At 35.3% G+C, this 19,281-nt stretch overlaps 1 pseudogene across 1 annotated transcript; it reads left to right on the top strand.

Moving 5' to 3' along the window:
* Window positions 1-13,062: 13,062 nt before the first annotated feature.
* Window positions 13,063-18,542, top strand: LOC143588880 (putative glutamate carboxypeptidase LAMP1; annotated as a pseudogene). Its single transcript, XR_013145180.1, has 12 exons — window positions 13,063-14,017; window positions 14,195-14,266; window positions 14,430-14,510; window positions 14,665-14,757; window positions 14,837-14,989; window positions 15,950-16,018; window positions 16,107-16,194; window positions 16,293-16,376; window positions 17,071-17,159; window positions 17,249-17,352; window positions 17,579-17,722; window positions 18,360-18,542. The product of XR_013145180.1 is annotated as a putative glutamate carboxypeptidase LAMP1 (transcript).
* Window positions 18,543-19,281: the final 739 nt, after the last annotated feature.

A 19,281-nucleotide genomic window follows, 5' to 3' on the forward strand; every position in this document is an offset into this window, starting at 1 on the left:
ATAGTAAACAAGTATGAAAATTGTGTTCATATTTAATAAATATGATTGATTATTCTTAAGTGGGATTAAAATGACATTATATGAATTTTTTATTTCACGTGAGGTTTCTCTAGTTTCATTGTAATTCAGTGTCTTATTGATTGTTTTTAGGTTACCCCTTGCACTTTAGGGTGTATTGAGACATTGAGACTGATAGGTAATCCGACCAATCGGTACTTTAGGGTACTTTAGCGTTGTTGGAGAGACTGACAGGTAATCCGACCAGCCGGTAGGTTTACACGCCCTTTAAGGTCTCCTTTTATGTCACACCCGAAGAATGATCATGGATCCACTTGGTTGCTTGAGGGTGTCTTATTCTAAGATCCCCGTTCCATCATAGTTTCCATTATCGAGAGAAATCCAATATTCATAAGTAGGAGAAGCAATACCTAGGTTTAGAATTCTACTTCTGAATCTTGGATTTCTCTCGGCTATGGAAACTGTGATGGAACCGGGATCCTAGAATATGACACCCTCAAGCAACCAAGTGGATCCATGATCATTCTTCGGATGTGACCTAAAAGAAACCTTAAGGGGCGTGTAAACATACTTGTTGGTTGAATAACCTGTCAGTCTCTCCAACATGCTAAAGTACCCTAAAAAACAGATTACCTGTCAGTCTCAGTATCTCAAAGCACCCTAGCTAAAGTGTAAAGGGATAACCTAAAGACAGTCAAATAAGACACGAGATTACAATAAAACTAGGGCAATCTTGAGAAACCTCTTATAAGAGTGTTGAAACCTACACTCCTAACCCCAAAGACAACCCGACTATCTATCACTTCTCAGCTATCTAGATAGAATATAAAGCTCTAAAAAATCACCAACCAATGTTCTTATGGATTATTACGTCTAGAAAAACCATAAAATAATCACAAACACACTATAGGTGACCTAATCTTGCATCTATAATTGAGAGATGTTAAACAAGGCACGTGCGGAACAAAGGTCAATAATAAATCAAAACTAGATACGCAAACACATTAGATCAATTGTAAAAAGATTTTATACTTTGGTATTAATCCAACATTAGAAACCAAAACAAAGAATATATTTGCAAATAAAAAAGAATCATCAAAAACCATATGGTTTAGCCAACAATTATACTGAAAAACAAACCAAAATAGATAAGTTCAAATCAAACACGTGCTTGCTTTCTTCTCCAATAAAATTAACCGTGGTCACTCAAGTCCTAGATCGAAAATCAAACACAAACTAAACGAATAACTCTCATTTATATTAATCAGAAAATATAACTCAAAAAACTGATTACAAACTCTCAAACCCTAACTCAGTTTGACTTTTGACGAACTCTAACTCGGTTACATCATGTTCACCCTCTATACTGTCTAACCATAACTCGGTTTATATAGACTAACCTAACTTGCTAGTCAATAGATACCAAATATAATAAACCTTAATTTTAACCCCATAAACCCATTACATATTAATGAATCTCACAGACTCAATAGGTCTAACCCGATCACCTACACATGACAGACTTTTAAGTTGAAAATTACTTCCAACAGTCACAGACTTCAATAGTCTGTGTCAACTTCTTTATGCGTGACTCCTATGATGACAGTAGGATCTCCTAACAGTTGGCGACTTCCCCTCTTATGCAAGCCTCAAAATAACTTATATATCTATCCATTTAGCTTCCGACCCATTTTATACTTCGTAATATAATTCATTTGATTTGCACAATTGCACCTGGCCCAGGGTCAGCCTAGGGGTGTGGCCGGGTAGTCGACGGCTACAGGCCCAGCGCCCTGCTAGACCTGAAAAAAAAATTTAGAATTTTTTTATGTCTTTTTATAAAAAAAATTATGTATAATCAATGTTTCAACATAATTTCATAACCACTAGCTTGGTCTCGTAGCAAAGAGATATGACATCTAACCAAGAGGTTGTAGGTTCTGGTATTAGTTGAGACATATTTATGTTTATTTTTACACAACTCAAATCATAACTAAGTAGTAAGTAAGCTCACTTAAAATTAAATTGTTTAAACAAAAAAAAGAGTTTGTTTTACTTAAGGCCTAAAAAGATTTTCGCCTTTGGCCCAAAAAAAATTTCGTCTTTTCAAAGCCGGCTCTGAGTCCTGGCCCAGTTGACTTTTAGCATCTTGACATTGTCTACCAGGATTGAATTTTACGAACACACAATCAATACATTTAATTTTACTATTAAACTCACTTTAATTTTCAAGACTCAATATATATGACTTTCTATGAGTAACTTAATTCTCATATTTCATTTAATTTCTCAACACACGAACATATTTGTTAATTCATTATTTATTCGTATATCTATGCATGCTTATCAATTAACTTATTTTTATAATTTTATATATTTTTACAAAGAAAATTAATTAAATCACTTCATGAAACGAACCCGAATTATTTCATGTGATCTAATTATTATGGTTATTTACTTGCTGGTCTCAAGTTTAGTTCAAACACTAGTTTAGTTTATAGTCTCTTAAAACTTTAAAATTTTGGATACGAACAAAATAACGATAATATTCAATAAAAGTTAGCTCAAAAGGATTTAAAAGTGTATGAAATGATTATCTAATAGTATTATATTATAGACCACATCAAATATCTTCACACTTAAACCTTTTTCGTCTGAAAAAGAATTCTGCAATGGAAATAGAAGCCAAAAACTGGTATTCAAAACATTTAGGTTACTTTAGTTAATAATAGAAAACGCAAAAACCACAATTTTTTGTTCAAATAAACCCAACCACCGACCTATCAGGCAGCCAATTGCATGTATCATTATCTTTTAGTGTATCAATCAAATTTGGGTCCCACACTGAGGAAGCCACGACTAGTCCTGCCCCATCTCAAGCATTTCAAAGCTAGGGTCAAGCAAGCTATTTGACCTATCACCGTAAGACAAGAACTCTTTAATGGTAAGAACTAATGTTAATTTAGGAGGAATTTCATGGATGAATGGTCATGTGAAGGTCGTACGAGCATGTCTTATGTATTATAGGACTTTGTACTCTGTATTCCCTAAGATAAATATTTATTGACTAAGACCTCAAGCCCCAATAGAGTCACCATCCCCAAGGTAACACGTAAGCTCTCGGCCCGTCTAGTACGTGCACATTTTGCCTGTTTTTCTATGTTTTTTAAAATGCTTCTTTGGCATTTTACAATACATAACCTCTCTATCTTTTTTTGCTTTTCAGGTAAACTTCTGGAATACCCTTTTATTTTTATTTATTATTATTATTATTATTATTATTATTATTATTATTTTGCATTGTGAACTTAGGCATTTTCACCTGATGTGTGAAAAACGTATATAATATTAAATATCAAGTTTTACCGAATTCACCTAAAAAGCACACAATCGGCAAGTGTACCGGTCGCAATGTAGTTAGCAAGTAAGAACGGATATCGAACCTAGGACACTATGGGTAAACTCTAATTATTGAACCTAAAAGATTACTAACCTAGACTCTCTTTTGATTTTTTAGAATTTTTTTATATTAAATAAACTAATAAAACTTAACTAATTAAAATTTAAACTAAAAAAATAAAACTTTATAAAAATTGGGTTTTACTAATATGCGAGAAACGACTACCTAGGTAATGGAATCCTACTAGTTAAACTTAATAGCTAACGAACTTGACTTGGTTGAAAAACAATATCTTAAAAAATATGACACTAAAGACCACTAAAGTACGCTAGATCGCCTCCCGACCTCACCGACGACACCCTAGAACTCTAATGACATGTGAAGCTCAATTGTTAAAGGGTTGGATCACCTCCCGGTCTCACTTTACCTAATAATACTATGGTACCCCACAACCCAAATCACCTCTCGGTCTCTTCGGATACAATATATATTAATATAAAGGGGTTTTTTTAATTAGCTTGAACAAAACTTGTATCACAATAATCTAAGGGAGCTAGGATAACTCACTCCCGTGCAATTATTATCCAAACTCGCAAAAGACAAAGATGACACAACACTAAATCACCTCCCGGTCTCTCTAGTGAAAGAACAATACAAATCTAATAAACTTTTATAATTTACTCCTACGGTTATTTCGACCATAAACCGCAAAAAAGTTGAAAACACAAAGTAGCCAACCTAATCATGTATCTAACAATCACCAAAAATTATTAAACACAAGTAGAATAAATATTAAAGCAATAAACTAGATTCTATTACGCAACAATATTATGACCAAACCAATTAAAAATTTTACCATAATATTAAATCAACCAAAGTTAAATAAATAGTTCGTCAAATCATTAATTTAAACTAGTACTCAACCAAAACCTAGGTAGTATAAAGGTTTAGCTACTCATAACAACGTATGGAACAAAAGTAATAACTAGTTCACAAAAATAATTCATATCAAAAAATTAATAAAACAAACCAATTATGTATTCTTCTTTGACTTTTGTCTCCAATCAAGAGATGTACACCACCAAACCAATATTATATTCTTGACTTCACATCAAGTTTTTCCAACATTGTAGCGGCCGACGAACAAAATAATTATTCCCCTGTTTGCTGCCTTTCTTTTGTGAGTCAACCACCAATAATTATATATTCTTATTCTTTCTTTCGCCTGCCTTCTTTTCTACCACAAATAAGAACCCAAAATAATATATATAATCTGCTTTGCTGCCCCCGTCCACTCACACCAAAAACCAAAACCTAGAAAAACAATATATATTATTTTTTCATGTCTGCTCTCGTCTCTTTATATATATATATATATATATTAGGGTTTTATTTTTTAGCTCCAACAAATATTAAAGCCCACGAGTTTATTTTCTGGTTATAAATCCTTTATTTCTTTTGATCTTCTTGTGGGCCCAGCCTATATGTCTTGTAAAATTTGAAGTCCAACACTTCGACACCTACAATGCATTCACACAATCATTTATTTAGTTTTAAACTCGTTGTCTCATGAAACCTTTAAACTTTAAATATGTGTCAGTTGAAAGTAATATTAAATAAAAACAACGTCAAAAGCTATTTAAAATGTAGGAAATATCTATAATATTTATATATAATTTAGTCCATATCATCACCCTAAAAATATAACTAATGACTAAAGCATGTATAGAAAGTGGACTTTGCGGGGACACCACTCTTTATTTACTTTCATAAAATGAAGTGGTGTGCTATTTTTAAATTCATCAAATTCCCACCACATCAAATTTATCGTATTACGGTAATACCGAAATGCCATATCGACTTTCAGCTTCGCCGCTTCTCCTAAGATGGGACCCACAAAACTACATGATTTAATTAGTATATCATAAAATACTTTGAGGAAAGCATTTCAAGGTCGATTGGGCCTACCAACACATCATAAGTTAAATGTGGGACCAATTGTACAAGATCGGGCCATTATGTTTCTGGAGGCCTAAGATCGCGTTTCCAGAGGTGCTACACGAAAATGGGCATAACTTGGGCTACGGGCCTCCATTTCAAGCGTGCTACCAATCAAAACATCCGTTGGAGCGTGGGCCAAATTGTGATAACCATCCGTAGGTAGCTTATCCCATTTATATGTTTGAAATAAGCCTTCTAAATAGACTTGTGGGCCATTTTTATGTTTTTTGTCTAGTTTTTGGGTTTTCTTTCGGGCTGTTGTTTGGCCTGTGGTTATTTTTGTTGGCCAACCGTATTGGATGCTTTAATAATATGTTAAGTTACCTTATGACTGATCAATGATCATATTTTAATAAAAACGAATTGATTTTTCGAATTCTTGCCTTTTGGGGTCGAATATGGGTGTTTGGGGAAGGATCATCACGGGTATTCGAAGAATCAACGTAATTAGCCTTCTTTTACTATTATTATGCTGCATCAGTTGGTATCAGATCTGAATTCCTGGTTCAAAATGCCTTTAAGGAGAAACAGACCACTCGATGAGGTTAATGAACGAGTGTAAGAACAAAGCTTTATGGCACGGGTGGAGCAACGATTTGATCAAGTAGTCAATCAACTGACTGATCGAATGACTAACTTGATGAATCGTAGAAGGCATGCGCCTTAAAATAGGGAGAGGCATGACTTTGATAATCCATTTTTTTGTAATGATGGTTCGTCTTCCGAATAGATTTACGAGAGGGAACCAAGGCGAGACCATGGATATGGCAACCGGCGTTGGGATGTTGGGATACGAATTGATATCCCAGAATTTCATGGGAATAGCTTAGATTAGGAAGGGTTCATTGATTGGTTGGATACTGTAGAGGAGGCGTTTGAATTCAAAGAGGTGCCTGAAAATAAGTGGGTGCCTTTGACCACTACAAGGCTACGTGGGAGGGCATTAGCATGGTGGAAACAATTTAAGTTGACACGAACTAGACTCGGGAAGTCAAGGATTGTGACATGGGCCAAGATGAAAAAGTGTTTGCGGTCTAACTTTTTGCCTCGCAGCTTTCAACTGTTGATGTATCAACGTTTGCAGAATCTAAAGCAGGGATCCAAATCGGTTGATAATTATACAACCGAGTTTTACCAATTGGTTGCTCATAATGATATTCAAGAAACAGGTGAATAACTCGTTACTTGGTATATTTGGGGTTTAAGGGTTCAGATCTTGGACTCTGTAAATCTTTTTTATCTATTAACAATCCCCGAGGCATTGGCTTTTGAAAACAAAATCGTTGGGTGGGCAGTTCATATTCACCGGTCCCTACTGGAGGAAATTCGGGGTCGGGTGGTGTAGGACCTCGTGTCATGCCTAGTTAGCAGAGGCCGAGGGTTAACAATACTGGGTCATATTTTAAGGGGGGCTAGTAGTAGTGGGGTGAAGTTTTTTAAGTGGATCGACAAGTTGATTTTAAACAAGCTAGTAAGAGGCATTTGCTTGTTGAATCTGAGGATGATTAGAATGAAGATTATGAAAATGACCTAGAGTATGATTAAGAACCAGAGTACGAGGGAGCGGTTGTGGCCGGTGATGTGGGGGTGAACTTGGTGGTTATGCGTTCTTGTTATACACCAAAGGCATATGGTGATGACTGGCTTAAGCATAACATATTTCACTCCACGTTACCTATCTTGATGAAGGTTTGCACCTTTGTTATTGATTTGTGATAACTTGATCTCAGAAGAGGCAGTTCGTAAGCTGGCTTTGAAAACAGAGAGTCATCCCAAACCTAAGCTACAATGGCTTAAGAAGGGAGGCGAGGTAACGGTATCTAAGCGTCTTGTTTCTTTTTCTGTTGGTACAACATCTAAAGATGATATTTGATTAAGCAGATTTAATAATAGTGAATAATAATACACATAACCAGGTAAACTGCCTTTTAAACTTCGATTGTGTTTGGATCTGGGGCGAAAACCTTATGGGCCGAGAACATTTTATAGCCATTTGGGCCAACAAAACCAAGTCTCATGGGCCAAAGAACCCAACTGATCAAACTAGTTCACCATGGGCCGAGAACATAAAAGAACACAAATCTGATCCATGTTTAAAAGACGATTCCTTAACGCATTTGTTTCAACAAGAGTAATCATGAGGTAAAATTAAAGACGCAAAAAATGTAAAAATGAAAATTAAAAGATAAAGTCAAAACAAAAACAATTTTTACCATCCGGCCTTCAGTAGTTCTAACATATTTCGGGATCAAATTTCAGTTTTTTTTAAATGGGCACACTTTTATGAAAAGATCCGAACATGGAATCATACTGATTAAGATGTTTTCGCATTGATTCATTTTCAACATTATTATGACATAGAGAGCAGGTTGATAGCAGGTATTTAGATACTTAGCATGATTTTCATTGTATCAGTGATATGCATTAGTTTCAATTAGGCATAAAGCTTAGATTGACATCACTTATGGACCTATGATGCCTCTTATCTCTTCTCAAAGCGTATTTGGATTTCTCCATATCATCCCAATTTGACTCCAACCCCCTAGTGCTTGATCAAAATTTTTTTAATTACACAAAAAAATTTTAAGCTTTAAGGTTGAACGTTGGATTTACATACCGTCCGGACATACACGCCTTACATTCAAAGTGTTTAGAACTTATTTGAATGTTCCACCCTTGTAGTTCTAGTTTGACCCTTATAAGCTTTAAAACAATTTTAATATCAACATTATATACTAATAGCATTATTATTTTATATTTTTTTAATCAATAAATAAAAACAAAATATTTTACTTTCTTTTGGTGATCATGACACTAATGGGCTCGTGTATGACTCGGTAATTTCTTTTCTGCCTACCTTTCAAAGAGATGTATTTAGAGACATGCATAAATCTTTAAAATGACTCTCCACAGTAAGTCTAACAGATTTAGTTTATATCACTTCAAAATTTTACGCATCATGGAAATCTACCATACAAATCAGTGATTGTTCAAAAGCCTTTTTAGCCTAGTAACTTCACACGTTAGGCAAAAAAAAATCAATTTGTCTATCATATTTCAAAGGTTGGATCAAATTATCATTTATCAACATTTTGACCTTCTATAAAGATTGTAACTTAATAATCATATCACTTCCCATGTATAAAAAAAACCAAAAGCCAAAATTTATATATTACACGTACACTCTTTTTGTATTTTTGAATATAAAACTCACACACACTTTTTTATATATTTGAATTTTCTTCCCCTAAATTTGTGAAAACATTTTAACATAAAGGAAAACTTTTATGTACAAATTTAACCTAAAAAAGACTCAATCGTCAAAACGTAACATTCTAATAAATCCTAAAGCACATTAAATCTGGATGTTCCGACCGGTTTTGTAAATAAGTCTGCCACATTATTATCAGTGTGAACTTGTTCAAGATGAATCAATTTCCTGTCGTAAAAGTCACGAATGAAATGAATTTTTATATCAATGCGCTTGGTTTTAGAATGTTGAACATGATTTTTAACAATACAATAGCAGCATCATTATCACAAAAAATAGTAGTGTCAAGAAATTCCAAACCGTAATCCAGCAATTGGTGTTGCATCCAGATAACCTGTGAACAGCAAGCGGAGGCAGCAACGTATTCAGCCTTAGCAGTGGATGTGGACACCGTTTGTTGTTTCTTGCATTGCCATGAAATAAGGCGATCACCCAAGAATTGACATCCAGTAGACGTAAACTTTGTGTCAATATCATCACCTCCATAATTGCTGTCAGCAAAAGCATATAGATCAAAATCTGAGTTATTGGGATACAAAGACCAAGCTTCGCTTGCCCTTTCAAATATCTAAAAATACGTTAAACAACAGTTAGGTGAGAAAGTTTAGTATTAGCTTGGAAACGCGCTTATTGACAGACTGCAAACATGATGTTGGGGCGACTAGCGGTGAGAAACATCAGGGATCCGATCATTGATCGATGGTACGTTTGATCTACGGATTTCCCTTCAGGATCAGATGAAAGAAGTGGTATTTCCGCCATAGGAGTCGCCGCACTCTTAAAATCTTGGAACTCGAATTTCGCCAACATGTCCTCGACATATTTTCCTTGATGTAACAAATTTCCTGTCAAATTCTGACGAACCTGCAACCCCAGAAATGTCGTCATCTCCCCCAATGAACTCATCTCGAATCTCTTCTTCATTACCTCCTCAAATTCAGAACATAGAGCAGTACTGGTGGAACCGAAAATGATATCGTCCACATAAATCTGAACCAAAATAAGATCTTTCCCAACAGTTTTAAGGAACAAAGTCTGATCGATGGTCCCTCGCTTGTATCCATGTCCCAATATATGAGCCATCAAAGTGGCATACCATGCCGAGGAGCCTGATGAAGACCATAGAGATCTTTGTCTAACTTGTAGATGTGAGTAGGGTGCTTCGAATCAGTAAAACCCGGTGGCTGGTCCACATGTATCTCCTTCTTTACTTCTCCATACAGAAACGTTGTCTTGAAATCCATTTGATAAACCGTGAAACCCATGTAGGAAGCATATGCCAAGAAAATCCGAATGGCCTCAAGGCGAGCCACCAGAGCATACACTTCAGTGTAGTCTAAACCTTCAACCTGAAGAAAACCACAAACCACAAGCCAAGCTTTGTTTCGAACAATAACCCCAGTGTCATCTTGCTTGTTGCGGAAAACCCATCTCGTGTCTAATGCTTTTTTCCAACAGGTAACTCAACCAATCTCCAAACATTTAGTTTATCAAACTGATTCAGCTCTTCATGCATAGCTTCCACCCAACTTGGTTCTTGCAATGCCTTCTCAACAGACTTTGGTTCAATCTGAGAAATAAAACAGGAATATAGACAACTGTTGATGTGTCTTGTCTGACTTCTGGTTGAGACACCAGTTTCTAGGGGCCTATGACATTCTCGATTGGATAGTCTCGTTGAATTCTTGATGGAACGGAGTGATCGGGAACGGAACTGGTAGCCGGTAAATTTGTTGGATCTTCAATAAGTATAGAGAGAGGGTTCCTCCATCAAGATGATGAGGTATTATGTGTGTACGAGGTACTAGCAATGTATTCGTTTGGTATGACATCTGGAAATAGAGTGCTACCAAAAATTTGGTGAATGGTGCTCTCCCCCTTTGCTGACGAAACATCAGCCGCAGATGTGTCAGCAGCACATAGTTCACATTCTTCAGGAGACTTTTGAGAAGAATCAGTCTCATTTACATGTTCTTGTGGGCTTGAAGACGAAGGCTAAACATTATTAGACAATTCTGACGGATCGATACCCAGCACCGGAGACTTTTGAAACCCAACAGAAATATCTTCTTCTTCATCAACAATATTCGAAACCCTGCACCTGAGTTTCCTTCATCAATAACTAGAAACACATTAAATGGCTTAAACAATTCATTATAATCAAATAACCAGTCAGGACCGACATGAGCATCGATTTCATTCTCCTCTAGCCAGTGCACATCATAAGATTCTACAATCTGCTTCGTTGCCTTGTTGTAGACTCTGTAGGCAGTGCGACCAGCATACCCAACAAGGTAACAATCATCGGCTTTAGCTCCAAACTTTGGAGTTGATTCGAAATTTAGCATAATGCATGGGCATTCAAACGCACAAAAGTGTGCTACAGTGGGCTTGTGACCATAGAAAATCTCATAAGGATTCTTCACCTGTGATTTGTTGATAAACACCCGTTTCTGAACGTAACAAGCTATGTTGACCGCTTCAGCCCAGAAGAACAGAGTTAGCTTCGAATCGCATAACATGGTCTGTGCAGCTTCAATTAAGGTTATGTTCCTTCTCTCAGCTAAACCATTTTGTTGTGGCGTACGAGCTGAGTGTTATTGTCTGAGCACTCCCTTTCTGGCACAAAAATGATTTAATGTTGAGTTTTTGAATTGTGTGCCATTAGCACTCCTTTTAAGCTTCAAGTTGAGTTGATTCTCCATTAGCACCACAAAGCGTTCTATCAATTTTGTTGTTCACTCTTATTTGACAAGAAAAACACCCAAGTAAAATGTGAGTAGTCATCAGTAATAACCAGACAATAAGAACTGCGAGAAAGACTCAATACATGAACAGGACCAAACAAGTCCATATGAAGCAATTGAAAAACCGAGGAGATGGTGTTGACCAGTTTTGCCTTGTGAGATTTACGATGATGTTTTCTAAGAGCACAAGCCACACATTTCTCAATAGTTACAAATCTTTAACAGGTAAACCATAGACAATGTTGTTTTTAGCAAGACGGTTTAAAGTTTTAACATTCGCCTGACCAAGACGACGATGTCAAAGCATGGCATTATGTTCCGACACTTTTAAAAATAAACAAGTGATTTCATATGGAACATATTTATTCATGTCGATCACGTAAGCATTATTATTTCTTAGTGATCAAACAAGAACTCAATCTTCCAATATGATGATACCAGGTTTTAAAACCAGATACTCTTTGTTTGTGAAATGAGCTGAAACACCTTGTCACAGATCTGCGAGACACTGAGCAGACTGTGTTTCAACTCTAGAACGAAATAACATTCTCAAATTTAAGAACACCATTACTTACATGACACAATATTCACGACTTCACGCAAATACGACATACTTAATGTGATATATGTTTAATTTCTTAACATACGAGCACTTCATATTATTGGTATACACTTGTTGGAATCAACCCCCCCTTTCCCAAGTTCTCATAAAATTCTAGATGCGTGATTCGAACCCATGCAATTATTCACTGCTACTAACAAATATAGCAGATTAACAAAAAAGCAAGGTAACCTTAAAATATCTAGAATTTATACTTCTTTTATAAAGCAACAAAATTAGTTGTAGTGAAAGACCACCTCCACCAATGTCACACTTCAACATCACTTTTTTTTTCATGCAGTAAATGCAAATGAAAAGCTGACTCCATTAGAGTTAATTTAAATAATTACTTTTATCTATATTATGTTTATTTCGTTTTCACGTTTATCTATTTTCGTTGGTTAGGGTTTAATGTATTAGTTTATGACTAAATTTAATATAGAATAACATTTCTTTTGAAACCTTTAGTTCGATTTCTCGGCTTTGATTATCAATTATTTCTTGAGAAATTTGATCATTTCCATAACCGGCATTACAAACTCATTCTCCATAATACATCTATCATTTGTAAATTCTTGTTTTTCTTACTGGTTTGGGCAGTCGAGCTTTTTTCTAGTTGCCTTTTAATAAAATCCGCCTAAAAAAATACTCTATTCGTATATAAGTAAACTATATAGAAACTTTTATTTCATAGTCCCACACTCCCTCATACCAATGGTGCTAACTAGTTGTCACCGGTTCTTGTATTGATGACCCAGTGACAGACAAATGTACTAAACACCCAAAATACATTATCAATGAAAAAGAAAAATAATATTTGCCACCTATGCAATTATTCCTACAAATTTACAATTTTTTTCATAAAGAAACAAAAGGAGGTGGAGTGTAAAGAATCTCCAACAAACACTCCAATATCATTCTTTTTTATCAATCATTCAATACTTTAATGTACTAAATGAAATCAAAATGTGTCACTAAATGGAAAAAAAAAAACACACCAAAGTTTTATAACAAATCCAAAAAACCACCACCATGGTAAGCAATATCATAACCACTATCATAGCTATAACCACCACATTATCTTACTTATTAACTTCACCACCATCTAAATCCTACTACCACTCCCTATACATATCCCCGTCATTATTCAACAACCAATCAATATCTAACCATCTGTGCACCCTCACGCGCCGCCCTCACATCGCTGGGTCCACCGCCAACGCCGAGGCAACATCACATGTCTTATCAACTTTAACATCCAATCACATCAAAACACATTTAGCAGAATACGTTGTCTCACTCACTTACCCAGACACACGCTCATTAAAATTAACTCACCCACCCCTAAACCCCCCACCACTTTCTCTCTCCAACAGGTGGTCTATAAAGACGACCCGTATGCTGACGTGGCAAACCAAGTGGTACCCACGTTCTATGTGTACGCCAGGCCTGGTACAGTCACTAGGCCAGTGACGTATGTAAATTATGGTCGTGTAGAAGGCTACACGACTGTAAAAAATTACGGGTTTAATATCTCGGGTTGTATCGTGCTGGCGCGATACGGCGAGATGTTCCGGGGTGGGATAGTCGAGAACGCGTATCACGCGGGTGCGGTCGGTGTGTTAATATACACCGACCGTAAGGATTACGGTGGGGGCGGGGCAGGTACGAAGTGGTTTCCGGATGATAAGTGGATGCCGCCTAGTGGCGTCCAGGTCGGGACGGTGTTTAAAGGGTCGGGTGACCCGACAACACCGGGGTGGGCTAGTAGTATGGAGGGGTGTGAGAGGTTGTCGGAGGAGGTGGAACGGGGCGGTGACGTCCCGTTGATACCATCGTTGCCGATATCTGGTGCCGACGGTGAGGAGATATTGAGGGCTATTGATGGTGTAGTGGCGGATGAAGGGTGGCAAGGTGATCAAGATGCTCCGGTTTATATGATTGGACCGGGTCCAGGGGTTATAGAACTTAGTTATAAGGTAAATGTGTTATAAAATAATATTCAGTTTTTGGGGTTAAAACAATCCATTAAAATGGAATGAAGTACCTGTAACTCCGTAAGTGGCAAAGCTTGGACAAAAACGCTTTGGGGGGGGGGGGTGTTTGAACTGGATCACGCGGTAAACTTGGTAATAATGTTTAAATCGGTCTTGCAGGCGAAGCAAGTCATAAGCACAATTCAAAATGTCATTGGTATAATTGAAGGGTCAGAGGAACCAGATAGGTATGTTAAATTTTTTATTAGTAGCGGTATCCAACGTTGTTACTTTCTTATAATTTGACCTTTTAAATTGTCACCGCGACGTTTCTTAGTTAATTATTAATATATTAACAAACTTTTAATCATATTTGACACGCTAGTTATTTAACATGTGTAAACCTTGTATCTAGATTGTTATTCTAGGTAATCACCGCGATGCTTGGACATTTGGAGCTGCTGATCCCAACAGTGGCACTGCAGCCCTGCTCGAGGTAATTATTATTATTATTTATTTTTTATTTTATTTTTTTCAAGTTTACACATTTGACCCGTTGGATACAAAAAGCCCGGTTACCCATAAACGGGTCAAAACTGTCGGGCACAATGTCGTAAAAACATGTATTCTGCTTATTACATAAAATGCAGGTTGCAGAAAGATTTGAGAAGCTGCGGAAAGAAGGTTGGAAACCGCGAAGAACGATTATTTTTTGCAACTGGGATGCAGAAGAATATGGACTGGTTTCCATCTTTCTAAAACTATTTTTATAAAAATATTTTTTTATTTATTTATAAATTTTTTTTTTTGCTTTTTTTTAAGGTTGGATCGACGGAATGGGTTGAAGAAAACAGAGAAATGTTCGCATCGAAAGTTGTTGCATACTTAAACGTTGACGTTGCGGTTGCTGGAGCAGGATTTTACGCTTATGCAACTCCACAACTTGATGACTTAATTATAGAAGTTACAAAACAGGTAAATATAGGTGAAAGTTTCAACCCGTTTACTTATAAAAGGTTAAATAAAAAAGTTGGTTAAAAAGGAAACGTGACGAACGGGTTTAGAGTAGCCACTATCTAAAGAGGTGGCATTTTCGACCCGTTTTTCTTTTAACTATATGGATTTTTAATCATATTTAACACACTACTACTTTATTAGAAAAAAAATTGTATATAAAAGGTTTTCAGGTCAACATAACCTGGCGCGTATATTTAATTATATGAATTTCAGACACAACATGAACCATACACAAAATTCGCCGGTTTGGATATAGGCTAAACGGGTTCGGGCCGGGTAAAACATGAAAACCCGATTAGCTAAACGGGTCGTGTTCGTATTAGCCCAACAGGTTCGTAACCCAGTTGTTAGTTTTATTACATTTTTAAAACGCGTTTTATATGATAACTTAAAATATTAGGTTATGATTTATGCCAAAATTTAAAAACAATATAACATAGTTTAAAGCATAATTGCTTAATAAATAATATGTAAATTTAGAGTTTCAAAGTATTAATATTAAAAAAAAATCGGGGTTAAACGGGTCGTGTTCGTGTCAACTGTCAACCCACAAATACACTTGTCGTTCATGTAAAACTTTCAGGTACATCAGGGGTTTCTCCGAGAATCATGAATTTTTTTTGGGCCGGTGACAGAGAAAAAAATTGGGAGTTGAATTAGTTGAGTAATTGAGTTTAAACATTAAGAATACATATTTTAAAAAAACAAATATAATTTAAAAAAAATAAAAATTTTGGGCCTATCGGGCTGGGGTCCGTCGACCAACCTGACCCGTTTAGCAGTCTTGATGCCAAGTGTTACTCATTTTGACCCGTTGCCCAGCCTGTCCATTTTCCACATCTAGACAAATAATAACAAGAGTAAACTGCGGTTTTCAGTCCAGTAGTTTAAAATTCGCTCCAACTTTTCATTTTAAAGGTTCAAGATCCGGACAACTCGTCACAAACAGTTTATGATTCTTGGATACAAACCACCAAATATCCTGAGGTTAGTCTTTCAAAATTACCTTCCTGCCCTCAACATAATATTTTTATTTTCATACATAATAAATATTTTTATAAAAAAACAAAAAAAGATTGGACGGCTAGGAGACGGAGAATCAGATTATGCAGCATTTTTAGTGCATATTGGTGTTCCTGCAGCTGACATATCTTTTGGAGATAGTAAGTTACATACATATACATATGTATGCATGTATGAACTTTTTTTAAAACATATTTGGCTACGTGGCATTCGCTTATTTAAGCAATATTTCTTGCAGACTACCCGGTCTACCACTCGATGTATGATGATTTTGTTTGGATGAGCAAGTTTGGTGACCCGATGTTTCATAGACATGTAGCTGGTATGTTGTATGTAATCAGGGCCGTCTCTGAGAATTGTGAAAACTTTTTGGGCCGAAAGGTGAAAAAAAATTGGGCCTTGAATTAGTTGAGTAATTGGAGTTAAACATTAAGAATACACATTTTTTTTCAAAAATATATATATATAATTTCTTTAAAAAATTTCGGGCCTATCTGGGTGTCAGTCGACCACCAAGCCCTGCCTCATAGCCGGCACTGTGTGTAATTAACTCAGTTTTAAATTATATAATCCGGGCTTCTCAAGAATCCGTTATATTGACTTAATAGTTAAATATTAAATGTTGCATAATGGGCGGGTCAGGTAACATTTCAAAATGGCTTTTTATCCGCGTGATAATTATTCGGGCCCGGTTGGCCCGTAACACTTTTTCACCTGTTTTTACAAAAAAAAAAAAGACCATATTTATGTTACTCCATAAATAAAGATTAGCTATTGCAAAACGGGCGGATCAAGTAACAATTCAAAACGGGTTTTATCACTGTAATAAACACTTTTTGTTTCGTTTTTCGCAAGAATAATCTAAATAATAAGAATTTTGGAGGTTTTAATGTTTAACTTTCGACCCGTTGGCCCGTTTTCTTTTTAGCTACTTTTATTATAATTTTATTCTCGACCCGAAAAAAAATTAAAAATTTTTTTATTCTTATTTTAATGCCTCCCAATATTTATAACAGCTGCAAGCATTTGGGGTTTGGTAGCACTTCAGCTTGCAGATGAAGAAATATTGCCTTTTAATTATTCTTCATATGTAAATGAGCTTCAGGTATGTATGTTCATAAACATTTTGTGTCAGTTTATTTAATAACTATGTCACATTATTTAAATAATTTTAAATATTAATATTTAATACAGAAAAGTGCAGAAGATTTGGAAACTGAATTATCAGACAAGAACATACACCTCAATCTATAGAGAAAATGAATAATGCAGTCGTACGGATAAACGATGAGATCAAGGTATCGCTCGAGTTTCTGTTAAAATAATATTCTATCATGAGCCAGTCCGGGCCTCGACCCACTCAACTTTTTCGCTTAGAAGTGTGATTTTTCCGGAAAAAAAAATTATTATATGTATTGAGTCCGGTCCATCCAAATTATATGTTCAAGATCCACCACTGCATGCAACTTGCAAGCTCATATAATTATTAAAATGGACATTAAAATTTTAAACATTGGATTTTAGGAAATAAAAGAAAAAAAAGTTTGGGCGTTCTTGCGGAAAAATCAGCCATGGAGAACGAGAGAAATCAACGACAGGTTAATGATGGCGGAACGAGCATTTACAGATAGGGACGGGCTCTCTGGAAGACCTTGGTATAAACATATGGTACATTTTTTTGACCGTTTACTTATGAATGCGGAAATGGGTCGTTTATGGTTGTGTTTTATCTCTAACGGGTCAACTGGTTATATGAAATAACTCAAAAATGAAACATGTCAAATGGGTAATCATATTCGAATACAAATATATCGAATAAAAATATACATTTTTTACAAACTTAAGATAGAATAGGGGTGTGCGTGGTGCTGTTTTGGGCTAAAACCAAGCCAAAAACCAAAATTTTGGTTGTTGAATTTTTAAAACCGTTCGGTTTCGGATTTTTCGGTTTCGTTTCTTCGTTTTGGTTTCGGTTTTTATGGTTTTTGCCATTTGAGCTTGAAAATTTTAGCCAGAAAAAAAAAGTTGGCTGAAAATAATGAATTTAGATATAACTAATTTTGTTAGTTATTAACAAATTGACTATTATATATTTGGCTAAAAGTATTTGAGTTACATATTTATTAAATCTTTATAAATTACTTAAAACAATAAATAAAAATCTAGAAATTCGGTTCAGTTTATTACATGCAAAACCAAAGGTTTTTACAAAAACATAAAACCAATACGTCAGTTTTATGTTTCGTTTTGGTTTTTTTGGTTTTGGATCGGTTATTTTTCTTATAATGGTCTTTGTAAACACTAGATTTATGCACCATCAAAGCACAATCGTTACGGGTCCAAATGCTTCCCGGGAATAGATGATACCGTTGAAAATGCAAATAAACTCGACACTAAATATTCGTGGCGTTTGGTACCACAAGCAGTTTGGAGAGTCTCTCGAGTAATCACGCAGGTGTCATTAGTTCTGCATGGTGAACTAACATAACTTTTATGGAATGTTAATAAACCAAATGGTGCTACAAAACAATAATCAGATGAATGAGCATGTGACATATTATTATTATTAGGCTAAAAATCATGGACACAAGAGGATGTTCATTTTTTTAAATCCATTTCATATGTGTATCTAAGGTTCATATTAATAATAAGTATTTCTGTCCCACGTTTTGCGATGGGCACACGGCGAGAAGCTAGTTGATATCGGTTCGATTCGTTATGGTGAAAGTTTTGTGATAAAAGTTTCATTACCAAAGTTGATGGATCAAAAAGTAAATATATGAAACTAAAGTTGAGGGGCAAAAAATTATTAGTGTAAAACTTTTATGTCAAAAATCTAATAAACAAAAATTTGTAATAAAAGTTGAAGGCTAAAAAGTAATTATTTGAAACTATTGTGACAAAATCATAAGAAACAAAACTTTATTGTTTACCTTTTAAATGTATATATTTTACTTGTACAATGCTTAGTTGTACGTTATATATGAAAATTTAGACATCGATGAACAGTGAATATATGAGTATATGAAATAATGGTTTTTAATATATATATATAATATTTTCCTTTCATCACAAGAAAAAGAATCCAAATTTTGTACCTTTAATTATTATTATTATTATTATTATTATTATTATTATTATTATTTGTTTCTCTCTTTTAGTTTATATAATAAGGCAACAAGTAGAGGAGCACAATTCGGGGTTATCAAATACCCGATTTTGGGTAT

This window comes from Bidens hawaiensis, unplaced genomic scaffold (genome assembly GCF_021521415.1).
Source record: "Bidens hawaiensis isolate Kalapana, Puna unplaced genomic scaffold, B.hawaiensis_p1.1 tig00036852_1, whole genome shotgun sequence".
Lineage (NCBI taxonomy): Eukaryota > Viridiplantae > Streptophyta > Magnoliopsida > Asterales > Asteraceae > Bidens > Bidens hawaiensis.